Below are 2,978 nucleotides of genomic sequence, written 5' to 3' on the forward strand. Positions count from 1 at the left end.
TGTGTGAAGGGATTACCCACTATCCTACTCAGTGTCACATTTACCCCATGGTACAATGAACCATCCAGCAGAAGAAAGAAGTAATGAAAGGAGCCCTCATGGAAATTTTAGAAGAAGTTGTGATGAAGGAAGAGATGGAGAACACGCCTAAAGAAGACCCGAGTAAACCCTGCACTAAGTCTTGCTATTCATGTGGAGAAGAAGGACACATCTCCCAGAATTGTATGAATGGGGATCTAGTAGAATTCCCGACAGAGGAAGTAGAGTATGACCCACAAGAAATTGAAGCCCTGATTGGCATGGAAAAGTCCAGGAAGAGAAACCGATTGGAGCCCAGGAGGGACCTGAGTCATATCACATGTTATAGGTGCAAGGAGTCAGGGCACTACCTCAACAGTTGCCCAAAAAGGAAACCTCGATACTTGCCAGCAGTAATATGTTTTAGTTGTAATGGAGCAGGGCACTTTGCCAAAGAATGCCCCAAGGAGAAGGAAACTTGTGCTAGATAGTTGAGTTTACAATAAAAGAAATGGAGTAGTAGAAGTGAGAACATTTTCTTTTATATTGAGGTGTTTAGTTGAGACATGTAATGGAAAAGTGAGAGATTGTAATCACTTGAGAATGAATAAAGTTAGCATCGTTGGTACTGATATGGATTTTATGAGTTGTTACTCTATGAAGAAGAATTTTGGCCATTTTGAGGATATGAGAAATATGGTCTATGGAAGATTTGTGCATTTTAAGGGTGGTAGTACCCTGTAAGAACCCTTGACCCCTGGAAAAGATAAGGATACTCCACTGAGTGGATTTCGGACAAAATGAATACGAGTTTTGTCTCGATATGTGCGATGCCCCAAGAGTATGTGGGATGAAGTTGGAGACCGTCAGTTGTTTGGACCAAATGTGATCAAGGAGTTAGAAGAGAATGTTAAGTTGATTCGAGATAGACTGAAGGTAGCTCAGTCCAGGCAGAAGAGTTATGCAGACTCAAAAATGCAAGGAGGTAGTCTACGAAATTGGAGACAGAGCATGTCTTCATGTCCCCTCTGCGAGGAGTTAAACGATTTGTAGTTAAGGGAAAGTTAGCCCCGAGATTTGTAGGACCATACCGAGTTTTGGAGCGTATGAGAGAAGTGGCCTACAAGTTGGAGTTACCCGAAGGACTGTCAGGAGTTCATGATGTGTTCCACATTTCCCAGTTGAAGAAGTGCCATGCAGGGATGGCCAATATTCCCCTGTAAGGACGCTTGACCCTGGAAAGGATAATGATGTTCCATGAAGTGGAGTATGGACTTCATAAGTATAAGTTTTTATCTTGGTATGTGGGATACCCCACGAGGATGAAGAGATGAATTACTATTGGATATAAAGGAGGTATGTTGTCGGAAATATGGATCAATGGAAAATTCCATGATGAGTCTGAGTAATCATGTCCTAGTTTGGTGCCAATAGAAGGAAGGAAGACAATACAATTGGATGGATTTAAAAATACTAGGAAGTTGGAAGTTGGAATAATGACCAGTTGCCCGATGATAAGTTCAAGGTTTACAAGTGATGAGATGGGCCATAACCCACATGCCCCAGGACCTGCCAAGAAGCAAGCACATTCTTGCTGAAGGAAAAACCCTGGAGGAAGATACGACGTTTATCGGCAGACAATCTTATAGGAGTTACGCAAAACCTGAGAGTTGTGAAGGAACGATAGATGTTTGTTTGGCTTGCAGAATCAAGGGATTATTCCGAACGCAGTTCGTGGACAAGAGAAATTCTGAAATGCTTGTGAGGATGACCGAGCGTTAGAATGCGAGATTCGCTAAACCGTATACAAGGTAATGATTTGGGTGCGGGATGGATTGATCACCATACCGACTTACTCTTATTATTCGCCTTGCTATATGGGATGGTAAATCTGAGTGACTTACCTATAGTAGAGAGATGACGAACAAACCTTGTTTAAACCCTAGAATGGTATAAGTATTTTTCCTTGTACATGGCAGCTTTTGCCAACCGTAGGTTATACGGTGAGGATCAACCCAGACTCATTTCCTGTAGGAGAAACCATAAATGGTTGACCACCATGAGATATTGATAGTTGATTAGTACTGGCGCCAGACCTATTAGCTATGAAGACCCAGTATCGGAATAACCTTACCAAGAGGAAAGGACAAAAGAATTGAGGAAAAGGTTATGTCGTTACCGGAAGAGCTCGGAGGAGGAATTTTCTCGAGGATCTGAGAAGACCGACATTGTCAAGAATAAGGATGGAGTATATGAGTTTTGATGGAACAGTAACCATGCTTCTAAGGGTGGTAGCACCCCAGACCCCTGTGATGATCTATGGATTTTGAGAAGACCCCCAAACCCTAACCTATTTCTTTCTAGCCTCTCCGAATCTCGAGGACGAGATTCATTTTAAGGGTGGTAGGTTTGTAACATCCCAAAATACTAAATTTTGGAATTTTATAATAATTAGATAGATTTGATTGATTGTTTGATTGATTAACTGAAACTGAGTGAAATTCGAAACCTTTTTTAAACTTAAATGAGAGGGAATAAAAGGACTTCCCAAACTTTAATTTTGCATTTTGGTTGATCCTAGAAATTCTACGCAACTCAATGACCCACGGAGAGAGTTGGGGATTTCGTTATTTTCATATTTGAGTTCCCTCAAATTTTGAGAATAGGATCATTTGATTTTATTTATTTTATCATCAATTATTTCTATTACAAAAATATGAGAGAGGGAATAAAATGACTTTCCCAAAATAAAGAAATATTGAGGATTTAATAATAAAATCAAATAAGATTTTATTTTGGAGTTTTTCGGTGTTTTATTTGAATTTAGGAAAAATGTGTGTTTTTCAAAATTACATTTAGGGCCCAAATAAATGTTCACCTTGTGCGGCTTGATTTTAGAAGCTCGTGAAAATTTATTTCGGAATTTTTGGAGTCCGTTTAGTATTTATTTTTATTTTTCT

Source organism: Triticum urartu, chromosome 5A, assembly GCF_056163025.1.
Source record: "Triticum urartu cultivar PI428250 chromosome 5A, HENAU_Tu73, whole genome shotgun sequence".
Lineage (NCBI taxonomy): Eukaryota > Viridiplantae > Streptophyta > Magnoliopsida > Poales > Poaceae > Triticum > Triticum urartu.